The sequence below is a fragment of the Lissotriton helveticus genome, chromosome 11 (assembly GCF_964261635.1).
Source record: "Lissotriton helveticus chromosome 11, aLisHel1.1, whole genome shotgun sequence".
NCBI classification, from domain to species: domain Eukaryota; kingdom Metazoa; phylum Chordata; class Amphibia; order Caudata; family Salamandridae; genus Lissotriton; species Lissotriton helveticus.
The window spans coordinates 185,830,289-185,853,109 of record NC_136072.1 but is presented as its reverse complement, the minus strand read 5'-3'; positions in this window follow the sequence as shown (position 1 = coordinate 185,853,109).

Below are 22,821 nucleotides of genomic sequence, written 5' to 3'. Positions count from 1 at the left end.
TGTGACAGACATTTTCAAGTTTGCAGGACATTGTGGATAAAAAAACCCCAATAGAATTCACAAGAAAGACATGACCATATACTCCCATGGTTTAACAATAATATCTAGATTTAGTAAGTTATTTATAGCTGTAATGTACACCTTAACATAGTTACTCAAAAGTCAAACATTCCAGCACGGCTATCTATTCCTCAAAGACACACACATACAGGTTGGATTTGGCACGAGGGCGAGTGATGGTTCAGTACATAAAATTTTATTAACAAGATATTTCAACGAAATGAAATGCTCTGTCAATAAATAAATGCATAAAAACCGAACCAGTGACTCGCAACTAGTGAGCTGTAAAGCCACGACAAGGCACCAACCGTTTTACAGGCCATTCACGCACCTTTCAAACCTGATACACACCAGACCATTGACCCCATCCGGAAGGAAAAGCAACACATTACAACATTCACAAAAAGGGACAAGGTACACCCTACTTCAGAAAGAGAAAAAAGACAAATATTACTGCACAGCCATCTAATCCGCAAGCACACACACATACTGGTTGGATTTGGCATGAGGGTGAGTGATGATTCAGTACATACAATTGTATTCGCAAGTAATTTCACAAAAATGAAATGCACTGAGAATAATTGAAAGTATGAGAAACTGAACCACTGACTCACAGCTCGTGAGCTGTAATGCCACGTCAAGGCACCAACCTCTTTACAGGCCATTCATACACCTATCGTACGTGTGACACATACAAAACATTCACACTGCCAGCCGTGGACCCATCACATTACAACGCTCACACCAGCAGACAGCGCCATTCAAGGGCCCATCACTTTCACACACCCACATTCCTGACACTGCAACTACACAAAATGATGGACTGCGTGGAGTGTCACTCAACTAGCAGTGTGTGTAGTGACCAACAGAAAGTAACTACTCACACACCGCCAGCCGAGCGCCAGTCCACCCACACCACCATCCAAGCACAAGACCATGCACACCGCCAGCCAAACACCACTCCGCGCACACCGACAGCCAAGTACCACTCCACGCACACCACCAGCCAAGCGACACTCCACGCACACCACCAGCCAAGCACCACTCCACGCACACCGCCAGCCAAGCGCCACTCCACACACACCGCCAGCCAAATACCACTCCACGCATACCTCCAGCCAAACACCACTCCACGCACACCGCCAGCCAAGCGTCATTCCACGCACACCGCCAGCCAAGCACCACTCCACGCACACCTCCAGCCAAGCACCACTCCACGCACACCGACAGTCAAGCACCACTCCACGCACACCTCCAGCCAAAAGCCACTCCACGCACACCGACAGCCAAGCACCACGCCACGCAGACCGCCAGCCAAGCACCACTCCGCCCACACTGCCAGCCTACGCACACCGCCATCACATTTTGAATTGTGTTTAACAAATCAAACAAAATAATTGCAAATAGATAAAAATCTAGTTACACAAAATCTGTAGCTAAAAACATTGCACAAATGCCAACCTTAAAAAAGAATACAAATTATTTTAAAAACACAGACCAGGCAGTACATTTTACCACTCATTGATACTCCCAAAAATTATTTTGTGTGTGGGAAGCTCTATAACAAGCAGGCACACACAGCCCAGGGTTAGAAGGACACCCAGGGCAGTAAAGACGAGTCTCCTTCCTTATACCTCTTCGCCAACAGACTCTACATCTCCTAGTGGGAAAGTCTTTTGTAGATGTGGGAGGAATGTAATCAGGAAAGTGGCGATCTTTCAATCGAGCCACATCCTCCACCACTCCAAATCTAGGAACACTTACTTGCTCCACAACAACAAGGCTAGATATCACAGAGTGCTGAAACTGAAGAAAGGTCAACTTTGACCCTGGAGAACACGCCTTGAACACAATAAAAGCATTGAAAGTTGCTAAGTTGAAAAAATGGATGGCCAACTTCTTATACCAAACATAAGCCTTCTGAATAGCAGTGTAAGGTTCCAACCTCTGATCTACTCTGTCAACACCACCCATGTGCTTATTGTAGTCCAAAATGCACACAGGTTTGTGCACTTCAGCAACCTGACCCCAAACTGGCAGAGGTGAAGTACTCTCACCATGGATGGTACTCAGCATGTACACATCCCTCCTGTCCACAAATGTCACAGCTAGTAGTTCGCCACAATGTAAGGAACTGCACTGACCCCTCTGAAGTTTCTTGCAATCAAGCTCCTTTGGAAAACCTTTGCGGTTAGAGTGGATTGTGCCACATGATAAAGTGTCCACTTTAGTATTACCTATGTTTATTGAGGGTACAACAGGTGATAATACATAGTGGCATTTCCCAAATTTTAAACAATTCCTTAAACAATTGCACAGCAGTGTAGAAGTTATCGAGGTACAAATGGTTGCCTCTGTTGAACAGTCTTCTAGCAAGATCCCACACAATTTTCTCTGACACTCCAAAAGTGGATGGACAACCAGGGGGTTCAATAGTGGAATCTCTACCAGTGTACACACGAAAATTAAAAACATACCTTGTCGTACTCTCAGACAACATATACAGTTTAATTCCATAGCATGCCCTCTTGCTAGGGATGTACTGCCTAAAAACCAAATGACCCTTGAACAAAACCAAAGACTCATCAATTGAAATTTCTTTCCCAGGAATGTAAATCTCTGAAAAACGATCAACACAGTGATCAAGAACAGGCCGAATCTTAAAAAGACGGTCACAGTCAGGGTGACTACGTGGCAACACCTCAGAATTATCCACAAAATTTAACATGCGTAGCAAAAGTAAATACCGATCACGAGTCATAACAGCTGGAAATATGGCTGTTGCCATCAACGGACTGGTAGACCAATATGAAGCCAGGTTCGGCTTCTTTAACAAACCCATCAATAAAGTCAATCCCAAAAAATTCTTCAGCTCTTCCAGATTTGTGGGAGTCCACCGGGTAGCTCTAGAGTGGGGCCTAAGTTTGTCACTGTTGACCCTCAAAAACTGTTCAGCATACAAATTAGTCTGCTCAACAACCTCACCCAAAAACACATCATCCATAAATAACTGAAAATACTGTATAGGCAAAAAGTTTTCACAATCCACTCAATACCCTGCATCACCGCTAAAGGCAGGCAACACTGACTGCACCATGTTAGGATCAACCCAGAGTCCAACACTTCCAGTAGGAAGACTAGCAGCCTCAGGCTGCAATCCAGCTGCCTCTTGCACCATCGGCACAGCAGTGCCCTCCTCTAACACAGGCCCTTCATCTGCACTGAGAGTACCTTCATCATCTGATGATTCCATGTGGAGAGAAAACTCACTGCCAGAATCTTCCCCTCCCTCCTCTCCCTCAGACGCACTGTCAGTGGCATAATCTGTCTCAGAGGAAGATTCAAGAAGCATACCTACCACCTGCTGAGCAGTCATTCTACGGCTAGCCATAATGATTACTAACAAAGGTGACTTGACACACAAGTCAACAACTACAATCACTATGTGAAATAAGCAATGAATAAAATTCACCTTTATCAAAAATAACTACACAGTGCAAAACAATACCACTCACTTGCCAGAAGCAACTAAACTCACCACCACGTAGTCTGCACTGACACAGTATGGATCAACAATATCCTACTAAAAAAGAAAGAGAAAAAAATAGACATAAGACAATGCAAAACACATCACAAAAATGTTCATGCTCAAAACACTAACTAAATGCCACTAAGACACCACTTACAAACAAAAATCCAAACATTGCAATATTACTCATTTGGAGTACATACAACAAAAATAATTTTCTTACCTACAAAAATGCAAATACACAAAACTGCAGAACAACCACTGTCGAAACCGCAAACAGGAATCAAAAGCTTTAGACTAGATTTAAAACGAAGAAAAAAAAACATTAGATTCACATACACAAAAAATGCACTAGTTCAACATGCCAAGTTAAGGGGTAGGTGGGCCTAACAGTATAACATCAATAGGGTAGCAACCCTTGCCCTTCAGGCCACCCCCAAAAAGACACTTTTTTTTTTTCTTTTTTTAAACAAAGACCTTTATTTCGTCGATTGGTTACACAGCGTCATGCCAACAACCCAACAGGCTGGCCGCTATATCATATGATCATGCACAACATCGCATCGTAAATCTTTGAGGGCCTTGTCAATAGTATATATGGTAATACGGTTCACCAAGAATTAGGGGTGGCACCTGCGGCAGTTTCTCAGTAGGTAACGGTCTTTGGTTTTTTAGTGTTTATAACAAAACAAAACAGCGGCACTGTTAGGAACAATCATGTGGTCATTAGTATAGCATTACGTATTGAGTCTAGACATCTTCTCCAGATTTCTCACGGTAGAGTCCCCCCCAGCCGCGGTACCTATCCCTAGGGCCGTGTACAAGTGCCGGGATGGAAACCCTCGACTTGGCATCCCTCATAGTTCCTGCCCCCTCAGCCTGCCTAACGTTGAATACAAGGGTCCCAATCCCATCCCCTGATCTTGCCCCCATCTCGAAGTGCCCCTTCCATTAGCCCTCTAGCTCTTCGTCATCCGACTCATCCTGGTCATCCTCTGGTAAGGGGTCGCAAATCCCCCCTCTATAGTCATTCCATTTGGTCCAAATCTTATTCCATTTTCTCGGACAGGCACGGCTAGAGTATACTGCCCTCTCCGTCAGCATTACCCTATCCATGTTCAAACACCACAGTGAGTTGGTCGGCACTTCCGGCACCCCCCAGCGCTGCGCGATATCTCGCTTTGCTACCCTCAATCCTATTGTTACCCAGAGTTGCCCATACCTTGAAAGGTCTGTAGGTTCCCATACATTTAGCAGGCACCTCTTCGGTTCTGGAATTAGTGTAGCTTCTAGTGTCTGCGAGATTGTTCGCAGTACCCGTCTCCAGTATTCCTGGATTCAGGGGCAGTCCCATATGGTGTGATAGAAGGAGCCCTCCTCCCCGCAAAATCGTAGGCAGTAAGGGTGTTCTATCCTGTTAATACGGTGTAGCATTGTCCTTGTGTAATATACCCTGTGTAATATTTTAAGTTGTACTAGTCGTAGTCTTGCGGAGATGCCTACCTCCCTAGGTGACGCCAGCGCCCCATTCCATTCGTGTTCATCCATGTCAGTAGTGTCTCCCTCCCATTTTGCCTTCAAGGTCAGTGTCGGGTCTGGCGTGTTGTTAAGCAACTTGCGGTACACTAGAGAGGTTGCACGTTCCGTCATAAATTCAGTAAGGAGGCAATCCTCCAGCGGGGAAGACTCGGGCAAGTCTGTATCTGTGGGCAGAGCTACTAGTAATGCATGCCGTATCTGGATATATCTATAGAGTTCCCTCTCGCTGAGTTCGTACAGTTCTTGCAGTCTACTGAAGGGCAGCACCTCCCCCCTGTCCCACAGATCGCCCACCGTAGAAATTCCTATAGTGTCCCAGTGTGAAAATCCCTTGCTATTCCTCAAGTGACCAAGGACTCGGGAGTCCCATAGTGGAGTTAATTTGGTGATTCTCCCTTGCCATCCCAGAGCAGCCGTCGCCTTATACCAGAGTGTCACTGTTAGTCTGGTGGGTCCTATTAAGGCGCGAATTTTACGACGGTCATACAATGGAGCCAACAAGCTATCATTGCCCAGCTGCCCCCTGTCTGCCTGGAACGCCGGTTCTGCCTGGGAGGCGTGAAGCCATTGGTTGATGGGCTTAAGGTGCGCCGCCCAATAATACAGTTGGAGGTTGGGTAGGGCAATACCACCGTCAAACCAGCCCCTGTGCAGTTTGGATTGTGCGATGCGAGCGGGGAGGGTACCCCATAAGAGGTTAGAGACCAATGCGGCGACCATACGAAAGAATTGAGGTGTTATCGGGTAAGGTGTGTTCTCTAGGACATACAAAAATCTTGGCAAGGCCATCATTTTGTAAAGTGCAGCTCGCCCCAAGAGCGTCAGCGGGAGTCCTGACCAAAATTTAACGTCTCGCCTGAGTCTCTCCAAATGGGGTTTCAAGTTTTTATCTACGAATTCTATGGGGTCTCTAGTGACGTGTATGCCCAAATATTTAAACGACGAGCCCGCTATCCTCAGGGAACAGCCCGCGTCAAGGGCTGGTGCCCGTCCTTTCAATACATACATTTCCGATTTATTCCAATTAATTGTATAGCCGGATACCAGGCCGTGAGCATCACAGAGATGTAGCAGGGCCGGCACCCCGGTGTCAGGGTCAGTTAAGTAGATCAGTATGTCGTCCGCATAAAGGGACACCCGGTCTTCCCACCCCTCTTTCCAGCGGATGCCTCTCAAAAGGGGCGAGGTTCTAACAAGTGAGGCAAGGGGTTCCAGGGAGATTGCGAACAACAGCGGTGAAAGGGGACAACCCTGTCTCGTTCCACGCCTCAACGCGATCTCTCGTGAGATATGGCCATTAGCCACCACCCGGGCGACCGGGTCAGTGTACAACAGCTTGACCCAGGCAACAAAGCGGGGACCAAAGCCCATGCGGGACAGTGCCTCAAATAAATAGGACCATTCCACAAGGTCAAAAGCCATTTTGGCATCGAGGGCTAAAACCACTGCCCGTGATGTGACCGAGTCTGCCTTAGCTAGTACTCCGTGCAATCTGCACAGATTTAGCGCCGTATTTCTGTGTGGCATGAACCCGGACTGGTCCGGGTGTATGAGAGAGGACAAATGGGGCAATAATCTCATCGCTAAGAGCTTGGCCAATATTTTAGCTTCGGCGTTTAGCAGCGAGATGGGGCGGTATGAGGAGCATTCGTCAGGAGGTTTGCCTGGTTTGGAGATAGCCACTATAGTCGCTGCTCTCTGGTCCGGCGGGAGGGATCCCTTCTCCAGACATTCTTTAAACATCTCCAGCAAATGTGTACTGAGGGTTTCAGGCATTGTTTGGTACCACTCCACCGGTATCCCATTAGGCCCCGTAGCCTTTCCTGGGTGCAAGGCATGAATAGCTAGTTGCATTTCTTCAGCGGTGATGTCTGCGTCTAATTCACATGACACCTCCGTTGTCAGCGTCCGCACCTCTATCGGCGCTAGTACCTCCCTGGCCATTTCAGGAGTGATTACCTTCTCCGGGGTGTAAACCCTTTCAAAGTGGGACGCAAGCAGCCCCACAATTCGTTCCGGTCTAGTATGGAGCTCTCCACTGTCGTCCCTCAAACCTAGGATTCCCCTCGAGTTCCCCTCCCGCTTGTCAAGCCATGCCAGGAGTTTCCCTGCCTTGTCGCCCACCTCGTAGATCCTATTCTGAGTGTCTGTCAGTTGCCCTTTTACGTGTATGCGCAAGTGGTCGGTATGTAGCTGTTGTTGTAGCGCCAGCGCATGTAAGGTGGATGGAGTGGGGTGGTGTTCGTGTTCCGTCGACGCCTTCTGTAAAGTTAATTCCAGATCATCTAGTTCCTGAGAACGTGCCCGTTTGTATCCTGTAATGGTGTTTATGGCTTGCCCCCGCAATACTGTTTTAAACGCTTCCCAGAGTACCGCCGAGGAGCGCACGGAGTGGATGTTTTCAGTGAAATACTGCGTTGTCGCATGCTTAAGAGCCTTGCGGACCTGGGGTATCTTGAGATAAGTAGCCTGTATGGGATATATGCGAGTGTGTGTACGTGTCTGGGAAGAGAGTGTAAGGGTGAGCGGAGAATGGTCCGAGATCCCCCGAGGGTGGATCGCCATAGTATCTACGTGTCGAAGACCCTCCCCCAGAGTCAGGAAGTGGTCAATCCTCGATAGACTCCCATGCACCACCGAATGGAAGGTGTATTGTTTCGCCCTGGGGTGGAGGTGTCTCCAGATGTCAACCAGGCCTATGGCCGTCAGGAATCGTTGGAGGCGGGGGTCCCCCCCGCGGGTATCGGCATAGGAAACCGGTCAAGGTGTACATCTAAGATAGCATTGAAATCCCCCCAATAATAACCTCCCCCTCGGGAAGAGCCAGAAGGAAGTCACCCAGTTTTGGGAGGTGTACCGAGTGTAGTGCCGGTGGAATGTATACCGCAACTAGGTTGATGAGGTTCCCCTCCCACCGCCCCTGCAGGGCTGCAAAACAGCCTTGATCGTCGGTTGTAGTGAGTAGGGGGATGAATTGTGTGTTTTTGCGTATCAGGATGCCAGTCCCTCTGGAGCCCGACGTGAAGCCCGAGTGTACTATCATCTTGTAGCCTCGTCTATCCATGGCCTTGGTGGCATCCCCCGTTAAGTGAGTTTCTTGCAAGAGCGCTATTGAGGGTTTTAGTCTCGTAAGTGCGGTTAGTACCAGCCCCCGTTTCACCTTGTCTCCCAGCCCTCTCACGTTCCAGGTCATGAGGCGCAACGAGGGACACCTTGTCTCAACACCCCCTCCACTCCCATCAGGAATTGGAACGCCAGCCATTAGATATCATGGGGTACATAGTGCAACCACGGGCAAGTGCGGCATCTACGCCAGGTGCGCAGGTGATTATGCAAGTGTCAAAGGTTCCGCTGGGATCGGTACATCCCCGCTCACGTCTCTCACCTTTTCTTGAGTCATTTGGAAGTCTAGATTCAGTCTTTGACCGTGCAAGTGCGTTCCTAACTTTAGCAGAACCATCCCCCCCCAACCCCCCCTCCCTGCATCCCTGCCTAACGGACTTTCAACTGCCCGCCTCCCCAACTGAGCAGAGCGCTTTACCCATCCCACAACCAGAGTACTTGCGTGTATGGGGGAGAGTATCTCCCCAAGCAGGCGGCATCCCCACGTGCTTCCGGAGTAGTTTCACCAGAGTCCAATAGCAGCTTCCAAAGGATGCGTCGACGATCAACAGTCTGCACCGAATCTATTATCCGAGTAGGGGTCATTCCTCTCCGCCAGCTCCCCCAAACCCATGTGAGGGCGATCCCTCCGCTCCTCCTCGGCCGGATGATTGTGAGCCTGTCCCGCTGTTCCCTCCGCGGTCGTGATTCTGTCTGGGTGGTTTCCGCTGCCGGTCTACGGTACGCCATCCCTCCAACCAGTCCCGGGCAGCGTCCGGGGTGTCGAAGAACCACACCTTTTTATCTGCTACGACTCGCAGGCGGGCCGGAAATTGCATCGAGTATTGTAGTTCCTTTTCCCGCAGGGTTTTCTTAACTTCCAAAAACGTCCTCCTCCTCCTGGAGAGCTCCGCCGTGTAGTCCGGGAAGAACGCTATTTTTGAGTTTTGGATCTGGATGGCCGGCGCCACTCGCGCAGCCTGTAAGATGGTGTCGCGGTCCCTGAAATTGAATAGCCTTGCCAGTATTGGCCGAGGTGGTCCACCTGTCTTAGGCTTCCCCCCCGGCACCCTGTGGGCCCGCTCCACCGAGAAGAAATTCGACAGTCCCTTGGGCTGAAGCCTGGTTTTGATCATGTCCTCCACATAGAGGTCCATCGCCCCCGTATCTTCCGATTCTGGCACCCCCAAAATTCGGACATTGTTGCGCCGCGAGCGCCCTTCCTGGTCATCCAGTTTGTCACAAAGCAGTTTGTTGTCCGTCTGCAATCTTTCCATAGCCGTCTGCAGTTCGGATACATCTTCGACCAAGGATTTGGTGACGACCTCCATCTGCTTGACCTTTTCGGACATTTTGTGGAGGTCTGCCCGGATCAAGGTGACCTCTGTCGCCGTAGAGCCCACTGTCGCTTGCACCTGCGCCAACGCTGCCAAGACGTCTTCGATGGTGGCCTTTTTGTTCCCCTCCGATTCCGTCGTCTTCCCCGCCGTTTTGCATTGCTCCTGGGGTGGAGAGTGCCTTTCATAGGCGAATTTGTCCAGTTTGGCCTGGGTGGCATTCTGTCGGTGACCTCTTTGCGCCATGATTCAGTGCGTGCTCGGGTCAGGGCGGGACGGACACCCGCCGGTGCACAAGGTCTGCTGCGATGGAAGATAATGACTCCTCCTGCGCCTGTGGTTGCTGGAGTTGTTCACACTCGCCACGCTGGTTAGTGTAGGGCGCTGCGCACCCAAAAAAGTATGTGGCATGGTGCCTCGCCCCACCGCAGTTCAAGTCACGCTGATCCTAGGTCCGATGCTTGGTGGGGCGTTGCGGGTCCGGGTAGGGTCCCGGGCGCTTCCCCGCGTGCCACCGACAGGAGGCGCTCCCCCGGTGCAGGTATTGTTGATGGTCTCCCTATCCTGGGCCGGATCGTAGTAGGAAAGGAAAAAGGAGGGGGGTCGCCCAGCCCCCGCCGCTCGCGGCCGCCACTGGCCGTCCGACATCAAGGGTGAGGCAGTCCAGTGCGCGGAGTCCCCTGTACGCACTCGGGGCCCCGACCCGACCACCACCAACCAGGGACCGCCGCCTCAGGGAGACAGCGCGCGTCCAGCGCCGAAAATGGCAGCTCTGCCTGCACGACCTGTGGCGTATGGTGCACCCTTTAGTCTGTTCCCACGGCGCCCTCGGCCGCTGCTGGGGATCCTGGAGTTCCGCCCGTGCTCCCGGGCGGAAGGTCGCGGGTGTCCGGGCAATGATTGCGAAGGGCCGGCACTTCCGGCCAGTCACAGCCGCCGAGAGTGCACTTCCGGTCGGCCACCAAGGGGACTGTGGCTCCGCTGCTCGCAGGCTGAGGTCAGGCCCCACCTCGTCCCAGGCGTCGTCAAGCTCTCTGGGTCCGCTGACTCGGTGCGTCCGTCCCAAAATTGCAGCGCTAGATGCTGCAAGGACTCCGGCTCCAGCCCGCTCCTTCAGCCACCTTAGATTACAGGATAATTATAACGGATTCAAGCGGGGAGCCACCACTGCTCGGGAGCCTCACTAATCTGCTGCCGCCATCGTAGGCTGCTAGCCACGCCCCCCAAAGACACATTTTTTAAGAATTTTGGTGTCTACTGGCTTCTGCCCCCTTGGGAACAGATTGGACTTCTACTCTACCACTCAAAGAGGGCAGAAAAGGCCACAATCATCCTCACCAAAATAAAAATAAACCCTGGTGCGTTAGTGGCCCTAAAAATAAAAAAAGCAGAACTGCCCTTCCAGGTGATACCAAAGGGGATGACAGACGGAGCGCATGCGCAAATCTAACACTCACCCCCAGGCAACTGATCTTGAATTAATCCATCATCATTGTTTAGCTCACTTCACCAACCCAGTTCAGACATGGCCATATGCAAATCAGACTGACCCTGTGCCCTTTGATTGCCCTAAGTTGGCAGACGTGGGTACCTTGCTCACTTTGGCACTGCGCTCAAGCTAACCTGGTTGATAATGGCTGATTAGCCAGTAACCGGTCCCATTATGGTTATTTTCCCAAAAATGTGACCTCCCCCGGGGGGCAGCCAAAGGCTTACAACATGCCCCTTAAAGGGGAGTGATACTTGCCCAAGGGGCCACACCCCTGCTCTTTGCCCCAATGCATGTTTCATATTAAAAAAATATTTCAATAATGCCCCCCCGGGGGGCAGACAAAGCAAAAATAATTGCCGCCTAAAGGGGAGCAACCCTTGTCCAAGGGGTTGCTCCCCAAAACAAAACAAAAAACATTAGGGCTACTCAAAATGGCCTCCAAAAGGAGAGTGACCCTTGCCCAAGGGGCCACTCCCCTGCACTTTGCCCCATTGCATAGAAACATTTGTATGCTACTGCCCCAGAAAGGGGAGCAACCCTTGTCCAAGGGGTCGCTCCCAAAAACTAAAAAAAACAATAGGGCCACACAAGATAGCCCCCAAAAAAAGAGTGGCCCTTGCCCAAGGGGCCACTCCACTGTTCTTTGCCCCAGTGAAAAAAATATATAAATTATAATGCCCCCCAAATGCAGGAGCGTCCCTTGTCCAAGGGGACGCTCCCCAAACCAAAAATAAACAAAAGGGCAGCACAAAATGGCCCCTATTTTGAGAGTGACCCTTGCCCAAGGGGCCACTCCCCGAACGCACAAACAATGCCCCAAAATGCGGCTTTTTAAAAAAAAATTAGGCAACTTCTGGCCCCCCCCAGGGGCCAGAAAAAGCAAAACATATTGCCCCCAAATGTGGGAGCGACCCTTGCCCAAGGGGCCGCTCTCCGAACGCACACACAGCCAATACAACAAAAAAAAAAGAAAAAATCCCTGGTGTCTAGTGGGCATTCCTACTGCACGATTGCACGATCGTGCAGCAGGAATGCTCTAAAGAGGCATCGAGGGAAAGGAAAACACTTTCCTTTCCCCCGATGCCTCTTTAGTTTAAATCCCACCCGCCCCAGGCCCCAAACTTACCTCTTTCTCCTCCGACCCGCAGGAAGCAAATGGCTTCCCTGCGCGTCGGAGGAGAAAGGGAACCTCCAATGACGTCAGCGCGCCTCGCGCGCTGACATCATTGATGACGCGGGCGGGGGTGGGGGGGGGGTGAGGCAGGAGAAGGTCTTCCCCTGCCTTCCCTACAGAAACTTAGAAAATCTGGCACCCGCGGGGGGGGGCGCTGGCGCTCAGCTCGCCATGAGCATACAAGGGGTTAACTATCAACAATTATTTAAAGTTTACATCAACCTGTAAAGTGGTTGTATCCAAGGCTACTTGTTCACTCAGCCAAACCGAGGGGCAGATTTACAAGCCCCTTGCACCTCCTTGCACCGCCACTGCGTCACTTTTTTTGACGCAACAGCAGCGCAAACAATGCGGCCAATTTATAACGTGATGCATCTGGGGAGATGCATCACGTTGTAAAGCCCTGCGTCACATTATACCTTCACCAGGTGCAATGTATGCAGGGTAGGCGTTCCCACGCAAAAAGCCATGTAGAACTGACGCAATAAAATTTACAACATTTCACTGCGTCACTTCCATGCCTTCACTGCATCAAAATCCCTATGCCTGCTCAGACCAGGCGTAAAGAATGATAAAGTGCTTTTTGTATGGGACTCACCTATCTGTTGTGGCAGATTGCTGGAGTAGTGTCACTTTCATGAGCAACTCCAGCAATGCGTCACTTTTGTGCCAACAGATGTACAGTATTTCTGATGCATCTGTTAATCCTTGAGCCATGGTGTACTGTATTGTAAATACAGCGCATCCATGGTGGCACAAAGACATTTGGCACTGATGCAAGGAAACTGACGCATCTAGACAGATGCCTCAGTTTCTTTCTAAATCTGCCACCAAAAGACTTGACTGACAGTTGTACTTCAAAACTACGAAGATCATTCGTTTTGCTACTAAAATGGCATTTTAGATAAAACTATAAAATGCCTGTAAGCTTAGGGTGCTAAGAAACATGTCATCGACGAATTCATTGCATATAGCCAAGTCTAATGAAGCTGTCAGTCAGATGTAATTGATTCCGACCTCCTTTAGGAAGATACATCCTCATTTACTGGGCCCTTGTATTAGCACCGATTTTTGTTGGAAAACTGTGGCTAAATATATTTTTGGGGACAAACATTTCCTGTGTATTAGCTTGAGTTCAATACACTTTAGATTTCGTGAAAAGTTGGTGATTGCAATCCTATTGTGGCACATCAACAAAGCACATCAATTTCAGGTTATTTACCATTTTGTTTTTAAAAACGGTGGTAGTTGGTTTGTTTAAAGACGTAGATTTCATTGCAGCACAACAGTTGTTTTTCTCCAAGAATTTATACCAAATGACAGACTGAGACAAGTCGTAATCTCAGTGACCCATACATATCATGCCCACTCCTCTAAACTACTCATAACTTTATCACTTTTTAAATTAATTCTAGTAAGTGGAAACCAGCAGGTTGTCAAACAGCTAACGCCACTGAAAACAACCTACAAAACAACAAGAACTGGTAATTCCACACAGACCCTGGGTGTCTTCAGATCTGTAGCAAGGCTCCCTCATCTCCATGGATGACTTTAAAGGCAAAGCAGCGTTACTTGGGAACACATTTAATCACTACGGGGCAGATTTATGAGGCCCTTGCGCCACGTTTACGCCCCTGTTGCGTCACGCAAGGCGGCGTAAACGTGGCGCATCCCTACGAACGATTTACAACGTGACGCATCTAGGCAGATGCGTCACGTTGTAAAGCCCTGCGCCGCTTGTGGGCGTTCCGGCGCAGGGTGGGCGTTCCGGGGCAGGTGCGCCTCGCAAAAGTGGCTGAGTGAAATCTATAAGATTTCACTCAGTCACTTTCAGGCCAATGCTGCGTCAAAAGCCTGCGCCTGCTTGAAGCAGGCGTAGGTCTTGATGCAGCATTGGTCAGATGGGGCACCCCCCGAGCCTTACTGGAGCTGCGTCGCGCTTGCGACGCAACTCCAGCAATGCGCCGCCTTTACGGCACAAATGCGTCACGCATCTGTGCCGTTTTTGCCCCATGGTGCGCCGCATTGTAAATGCGGCACACCATGGGTGGCGGAGCTGTGGCGCACTGTGGCGCACATTAACTGGCGCATCCCTGGGGATGCGCCAGTTAACATAAATCTGCCCCTACAACTTTAGATGAGGGCTGTTTATTATAAAGCTGCCCCCAGATTTACTAAAATTCGGTGTTCGGGTTTTGTCACTTTTTGGTGCAAATTCTATTTTGGGATTTTACAGAGCCACCCAATGCCCAATTTGCATGGATTTATTAAAAAAAAGTAATGTTATGCAGTGTATAGTGCTGCCTTGCATTACCTTGTGCCATGTAGGTGTTAGATGGGTGGAGCATGAGCGTTACCATGCAGCCACCCATGAATTGGACAGAAACTCATATTTAAAAGACATGTAAACATGGGTTCGCATCAACATGGTGCACCTACCCAATGCTGGTGTAACAAGTAGAATTATATTTCGTCCTGTTTACTTCCTAATTGCATAAGTCTTGCATCCTGCAGCATACATACAAAGGAGAATACAATGGATCGTTTTTGTGCAGTAAGGTACCGCTTCCTGCATAAAAACTCTCCTGACCATGATACTAAGGTGCTTATGTTGGTGCTAGACAGCTCAAAGTACACCAGCACAAGGAGCGAGCTCAACTGTGCTGAGCTGTGTGAAATCCTTGTAATTCCCAGCCTTTGAGTAGTAGAGATGGCACCTGCAGTATTACAGATTGGAAGGTGATGCAGAACATGTGTTAACATACTATATAATCCAGTTGTAACAGAACTGTTACAGCTTGGACAGCATTGAGCGATTTCTATATGGTGTACACAATAAACTAATGGTGCAGCTGAAGCTTTCTTAAGATTCTTTTTTAATATTTTGTATTATTGGTGGATGTATGACGTTACAACACATGCTTTTACCATGCATGCTGTTACAACGCAGTTTTTACAACGCATACCATTACAACGCATAGCGCTTTGGGGTGCTGGATAGTGAATAGTTTAATTTTCTATTTCAACTCCAGTCCCCGTGGACACTAGGGAAGGTGTTGGATAGTAAATTAAATCTATTCCCTATCCTAGAGCGCCCCCCAGCGCAATGCGTTGTAATGGCTTTCGTTGTAAAACCTGCATTGTAATAGCACTGCGTGGTAAAAGTTGCGTTGTAAAGGATGTTTCCCATTATTGGTCATTAGGCACCCACTGTGTTAATCTCTATGAAGTCATGCTTTGGGTGTAAATCTGTAAATTGCATGACACAGATGTCCTCTGTGAGGAAATAAACCAGGGAAGAGATGCATATCTGGGTGTATGTATGTGTATGATTAGTCTTCGAACTGCCCTTTTTTTTTAATGATTTGTCCCCACTAAGGCAAATGTCAATGTAGAAAAAAGGAGATTTGTTAACTGTGGCATAAAGAAAAGCTGTCGAGGCCACGTGCAGGCATCATGGTCCAAGTATTATGAACCATCAAGTGTAGAGGGGAATTATGTTGTACTACACTTCTGCTGAGACTGGGACTGACTGCAGGTGCTTGTGACATAGACTCGGATTTCACAATACTGCATTCTAATCTAGGATGAATTGCCAGAGTTGGCATGGCCATTCCTATGGAAACTTTCTGTCACTGATACAGCAAAATACAGCTGAACAGAATTACGCAAAATTTGGCAAAGTGATTGAATTTTAGTCAGAACGCCAGCTTTTTTGTGCTTTGGCATAGACTTGGATTTCACAATACTGCATTCCAATCTAGGAGAAATTGGCAGAGCTATGAGTGGCTCAAAAGCACAAGTAGAAAGCAGAAACATTCAAGGAAGTGTAACAGAGACTATCACAGGCATAATGATCTCAGGTGGCACCGGTTGCACTCCCCCATCATATGTCTGTGACACACTGCCTGTCCATGTCTTTGAGTGTTCTGTCAGTGTGCCTAAGAATTCAGGATGTATGAATTTAGAAAGCGATGCATATGACAAGACACATCATGTGTGTGACCCGCTGACTCTATCTGCTTTTGTGCATTGTGTTTGACTCTACTAAGTGCCTGAAAGTGCATAGGTCTTAAGGCAGTGATGCTTGGTTTGTGGAATAGGTGGAGACTCAAAGATAAAAAACTACTATGAGACATGGTAAGGGCAATAGCACGAAAATCATTAAATGCTCTACCTATCTACCTCTCTGTTTCCAATTCACATTTAGGGATTTCAGATTTTGAAGCTCAACACACTCTATCATCTAAAATAATTTAAACACACAAATGGTGATTGGAGGATGCTTGCAATTTGTCTAACTACAGGCAATTATTTTGGTAGCATCTCAACCCTTTGTTCTTTTGCTCACCATGCCAACTCATTTTGGACCCAACTGTATGCAAATCAGCCTTGACCCTGCTTCTGATGGGAACAGTCCAGCCCAAAATGCCAGACCAGGTCCTCATTGAACCCCAACACAAGCACCCTAAGCCTTGTTTGACTTGATTAGGATAGCCTTCTAAAGCCATTCCTCCTGTGATCTTTCGTGCCAGGTACTACCATGCAGACCAATGCGAGAAAGGTGAGATGATTTTGTATGCTTAGTAGGCTGAATGACATTCAATGTTTTGTACCTATTTTAGATGACAATAATTACACATGGTGTCCAGGAGCAGTTGAATAATGACAACAGGACACCCAGCATTACAGCGCATCAGCCACAGGGGTTTTATTTTGTTTTAGTTTACTGCTACATTGAAGAACTCACTAGAGACTAATGCTCATGCACTACAGGATCCAGAATGCCGCAGGTTGCGGACACGCCCACATGGGCAGGCCCTTTAAAATTCAATGCATGATGAACCTTCACGGTATGCAGAAGCCATTAAGAAAGGGATTACATTCCCGAAACCGTTCTGGCTAAGGAAAGAGGATGACTGTTTCTTCTGCGTCTCCTGCTGCAGCTGTTCCTTAAATGAAATGGATGCAAATTTCCGATCAAGTGGCTGCTTCCATCGAGGGCTCAACTCTACATTGGGATATTTTGTGGCACGAGCCCAGCCGCAGGAAGCAAGCCAGCCGCTTCAGTGCGGACCCGTGATGGCGCCACACGACGCTATCCTGACACGGGAGACCGGTGTCCAGGAGCAGTTGAATAATGACCACAGGACACCCAGAATTACAGCGCATCAGCCCACAGGGGTTTTATTTTGTTTTAATTTACTGCTACATTGAAGAACTCACTAGAGACTAATGCTCATGCACTACAGGATCCAGAATTCCGCAGGTTGCGGACACGCCCACATGGGCAGGCCCTTTAAAATTCAGAGCATGATGAACCTTCACGGTATGCAGAAGCCATTGAGAAAGGGATTACCTTCCCGAAACCGGTCTGGCTAAGGAAAGACGATGACTGTTTCTTCTGTGTCTCCTGCTGTAGCTGTTCCTTAAATGAAATGGATGCAAATTTCCGATCAAGTGGCTGCTTCCATCGAGGGCTCAGGCTCAACTCTACGATGGGATATATATATATGTGATATATATATGTGATCAAGGGCAGCTCCTGTCCGAAACGCGTCGTGCCAAAGAAAACCTGTAAAAAAGGATAATAAACTTACCTGTGACACTCGTAATGCTGCGTGGTGGTCCGTGATTCCTGTGGTCAGAACCGATTCAAGCAGAGACCTGGTTATATATATATATATATATATATATATAGAGAGAGAGAGAGAGAGAGAGAGAGAGAGAGAGAGAGAGAGAGAAATAGATGTATCATACCAAAGATGTCTGGGCTTTAAGGACGCATTCCCACAGCAGTCAGTTCAGCAAACACTTTATTAAAAAGGAACCAGCATTTCTGCTCCAATATTGTTCTTATACCTACGCGTGCCGGAGTCTTTACTCCTTCATCATGGGTATTAACTGAAATGTTCACAGGAAAGTTCCAGATGCACCTTTTAAATGTTCAAATACAGTGACTTCACTTAATTCCCAGCTTCTCACAGGTGAGTATGCTTTCAAACAGTATGCTGGGAAAAGTAGTCTCTGGAACACATTTTACCCTTCTGTAGGTCCTGTACAATCTCAGATTATTTTCTGTTTCCACAGCCCTCCAGTGGGCCTCAGGGCAGCAAATGCGCGATGAATTTCAAAAGGCTGCTGTGCCATTTTAGGATTTGCATAATTCAATTCCCTCTGGCCCCTTTCATTTCTTGGGCGGTGCGATCCTCCCCTGCTGGACTTGCCGTGTGTTACATCATTCTAAAGATGTCTGGGCTTTCAGGACGCACTCCCACAGCAGTCATTTCAGCAAGAACTTTATTAAAAATGAAACGCATTTCTGCTCCGATATTGTTCTTAAACCTCATTTCGGAGTCCGTCCTCCTTTATCATGGGTATTGACTGAAATGTTCACAGGAAAGTTACAGATGCACCTTTTAAATGTTCAAATACAAAGACTTCACTTCCTTCCCAGCTGCTCACAGGTGAGTATGCTTTCAAACAGTATCCTGGGAAACGTAGTGCCTGGAACACATTTTACCCTCCGGTACATATATAGATGTATGAGTGTGTGTGCATTTATGTGCGTGTGTTTGTGTGTGCGTGCATGCTTATGTGTGTGTGTGTGTGTGTGTGTGCATGTTATTCACTGCTCCTTGCATGGAACTTTCCATAATGCCATAAAAGAGCTTTTTAGTTGGAGCTTGGTGGTTCCCCTGGAAGGGGCAGGGGCAGTACCAAACATTTTTAATGATGTGGTTGGCTGCAGGGAGTCACTAAATCAATGACCCAGGTGATCTTACCATATTTTAAACCACTCCAAGCTTAAATTGTATGATCTTTAGCTGGAGTGCAGGAACCCCTTGTGGTTGGTTATATGACAGTCCCTTGCATCCTAAAACATGTTAAGAAAAAAGACTCAAGGACATTTTAATGTTTTCTTACATTACGCTTTATTGAAAATTTGTTGAGACAATCACTATTATTATACAATTTTGTGAATTTGTTATATAAACATTAAATTACGGTTAGTGGCAAAATTTTGACAAAGCAAATAGGTTTCCTTTATATCTGTTGATATGCCATCTTCTTGATAAAGCCGGTAGGTCCCCTGCCTTTTATATTTTGGTGTTTTGACCCTTAGACAAAGTCAGTTGCTCTACCTTACTTAAAATTTAATGATTTATATTGCTATATGACATTGTGGGTGTTGGGTGCAGGGTCTGGCTGCACATGGCATGGGGCTGGATGCTAACTGGGGGGTAGACATCTTCCATAACTCACACCTCTGTCAAGACATCTTACATAACTCACACCTCTATGATGCACATTTTATGACCTCAAAGGTGACATCATGGATGCCATGTTAAATGAAATCATTGATAGCATCACTCATGTCATATCAAATAACAACACTCATGACATCGCACAATGCATTATCTAAACTATTCATTAACTCATCCTGTTTTTTGTGCCATAAATGTAATAGTTATGCCCAGTTCTGGGTCCAGGAGCACTGTGCCACAGGATTCAAGTTATACCTAATTGATAAGACCGTACTATTGCTGAGACTGGTGTTTCTTTGCTTGTATTCCCATCATAAAACTTTGACATGCGTGCGCAAAAATCTCAGACATTTACATGAAAAAACAGTTAAAGTTAAGATATTGCTACAATACAAAACGTTTTAAAAAATGAACTCACCAATTATGTATAGCATTGCAAACCATAACTCATTCAACAGCCACGCAAACCATAATTCGCACACTAAATTCACTGCCTATGGCATACCAAATACATATTTAACTTCACCAAAAAGCACAAATTCAATAAACAACAGCACAGTCTCAAAGCATTAAATACTATATTTATAGGTGTTACATTGTTAGTGTAGATGGTATTGTGATATGTAATCTGACTTATGAAATAAAGTAGATTGATCCTTTTTATAAGTAAAATGTGAGAGAGGCTTTAATTAATAAACCCCATCCACCAACAAGTTGAACCAACTGTCCAACCTGGAACATTGCGAAGTCCTGGTTCCATGTGAGAACATAGAACATGGAACCAGAGCATTATCACACTTCTTCTTTCTTAAAAATTAAATGTATCTTTTAGCAAGAACAACTAAACAACACAAAACATAAATCTTAATTTCTTGAAGAATAAATAAGATGAGAAACAGTGAGTCAGTAAAACACAGAAGGATGAAAATGACAATCTGTCACAGAAAAAGTAAAATTAACATCTCACAAAATCATAAAGATAACTTGGGCATTTGCAAACCCTAACACTCTTGCGAGTTGGCCTAAGTTCCAATCGGGAAGAGATACCATCAGAAGAATCTGTTTCACAAAAACTGTGACATCCTGGACTAACATGAACCACATAACTATGATTCCAGATACGTCCATTATTGGTTTTAACAGTGTTTTAGATCAGTTTCACCACACCTTTTACATCAGTGAATTTTGACCAATTTCGACAGCCTACCGGAGCCTTGACCATGACTCTGTCACCAACTTTGAACTTAACAATCTTACCAGACATATGATTGTCAACATAGATCTTCCTTTTCCTTTGAAGATTTATTTCCTTTCCCCTCCAATCACCAATACTATTATCTTTTACCCTTTGTCCAGAGTCATCCACCCTGGGCACAAAATGGTGTTCGGAGATCTTCTTTTGAACAACTCAAAAGGTGTCTTTCCAGTTGTAGAATGAGGTGTAACTCTGTAAGCAGAAATTCGACATTGTAACTCATCCTTCCAGTTTAAACAGTCAACTCTCGCCAGTTCTATACTCTCTTTTATTGTTTTGTTCAACCTCTCAATTGCTCCATTAGCCTCAGGAGGATAAAGTGAAATCTTTTTGTGTTCAATTCCACACTTCTATAAATATTCCTCCATTTCACGTGAACAAAATTGTGGCCCATTGTCTGATAGTAAGGAACATGTAAAACGTTCACGCTTGAAAATGGAATCCAATAATCTGATTATTCATTGAGTAGTTATGTTTCTCACAGAGCTCACCTCAATCCAGCGAGAGTATAAATCTAACAAAACTATCAGATAAGGAGTTTGATGTTCACCATTTAGAGGACCAACAATATCAATGGCTACTTCATCCCAAGGACACATGAGTAATCTCCTACAAACCATAGGTGGACATATGGGTTTAAGAATGTTGTCACTTAACGAGCAAGGAACACAATCACGTACTGCTCGTTCTACCATGAGATCCAAACCTGGCCACCAATAATCATCTCTGATTCTTTTTTTGGTTTTTGAAATTCCCATGTGTTCTTCATGTGCAATCTGAATAATATTTTTCCTTAAACTCTCAGGTGGAACTAATCTTGTGCCTCTAGTTGAGATACCATCCACAATAGCTAATTCATTAGAGACTAACTGCCAGGGTTTCTCAAGGCTGTTTTCTTTTCCTTGTGACAATAACTCCAGCACACCCACCAATTCTGAATCATTCTTCAACTCCTCCTTCCACTCATCTTCTTTAATCACACCTAAAGTGATGTCACACACTTTAACCTCAAACTCATCTTCCATCCCCTCCTAACAACACAAACTATTTGAATCCACGCTGTCAACTAAAAGTGAGATACAGTCAGCCGACACATTCGTTTTCCCAGGAATATATTCAAAATCAAAATTATACTCCTGTAAAGAAATAACCCACCTCCTGATCCTAGAGGAGTCAAGACCTTTTTTCTCAAAAACTTCCTTCAGAGGCTTATGATCTGACCTTACAGTAAAAGAAGTACCACAAACAAATGTCCTAAATTTATTGAGTGCCCAAAAAATGGCAAGGGCCTCTTTTTCAATGACCGAGTAATTAAGCTCAGCACCCCTAAGACATCTTGAAGCACACGCAACCAACTGCTCATGACCATTTCTCAACTGAAAAAGCAGAGCACCCAAACCTTTTTTGCTTGTATCAGTCATGATGAAAGTTGAATCACCTGGTTTAAATGCTTGTAAATCAGGTGCATTCTTAAGATCCATTTTAACTCCTGAAAACTCTTCTTTACACACCTCATCCCACACAAATTCTGCATTTTTGCACAGTAACCTTCTGAGATGATTAGTTTTATCAGCCATATTTCTAATGAATGTACTATAAAACTCAGCCATGCCTAAAGAAGAGGAAAGTTCCTGTTTTGAACACGGTTCTTTCAAATTCTCTATGGTATCAACCAACTCCTTTTTTGGTCTGACACCGCTCCCAGATATTTGGTGACCAAGGTAATCATCCTCAGTTACCCCAAATTTTCACTTGTCATGACGTGAATTCAGGCCTGCATTGAGTAATCTCTCCAACACCTTTACAACTCTGCAATCATGCTCTTCGATGTTTTCCCATATATCAAGAGATCATCTTGATAACATCTAACACCAGGAATCCCTTTGATGACATCATTCATAATTCTCTGAAAAACAGGTGCAGCTGACACCAACCCAAAAGGCATCCTTAGGAATTTCAATGCCCCCTTGGGGGTTATGAACGCAGTCAACTCCTGTGAATCTTTGTAAGAGGTACCTGGTGATATGCTGATGCCAAATCTAAGGTACTAAAATAACATGTCCTT